At 43.7% G+C, this 552-nt stretch overlaps 1 non-coding gene across 1 annotated transcript; it reads left to right on the top strand.

The window, feature by feature from the left end:
- On the top strand, positions 1 to 108 carry LOC112619832. The gene has a single exon (XR_003118333.1). It is a non-coding gene; the product is annotated as a U6 spliceosomal RNA (small nuclear RNA).
- The last annotated feature ends 444 nt before the right edge of the window (positions 109 to 552 follow it).

Here is a 552-nt window from a genome sequence, read left to right as displayed (position 1 = left end):
GTGCTCATTTCGGCAGCACAAAATACTAAAGCTGAAATGATACAGAAAAGATTACCATGGCGCCTGCATAAGGATGACACACAAATTTGTAAAGCATTCCATAGTTTTTTAAAAAAAATATTTTATAAAGCAAAATCCTTCATTTTTTGATAGAAGACTCAGTTTTCCAAATAATGAAAGATCTAACAAAGAGAGCAGGGCCAGATGCAGTGGCCTGTGCCCATAATCCCAGGTACTCAGGAGGCCGAGGTGGGAGGATCACTTGAGCTCAGGAGTTCAAGGCTGCAGTGAGCTATTATGGCAGCACCTGTGAATAGCCAATGCACTCCAGCCTGGGCAACAAAGTGAGACTATGTCTATAAAAAATGTTTTTAATTAAAAAATTTAATCAGGCCAGGTGCAGTGGGTCACACCTGTAATCCCAGCACCTCAGGAGGCCGAAGCAGGCAAATCACTTGAGGTCAGGAGTGCGAGACCAGCCTGGCCAACACAACCTGGTGAAACCCAGTCTCTACCAAAAAATACAAAAATTAGCCGGGCATAGTGGTGTGC

The sequence above is a fragment of the Theropithecus gelada genome, chromosome 2 (assembly GCF_003255815.1).
Source record: "Theropithecus gelada isolate Dixy chromosome 2, Tgel_1.0, whole genome shotgun sequence".
NCBI lineage: Eukaryota > Metazoa > Chordata > Mammalia > Primates > Cercopithecidae > Theropithecus > Theropithecus gelada.
The sequence above is the reverse complement of the archived record's forward strand: the minus strand, read 5'-3'. Positions and strand labels throughout refer to the sequence as shown.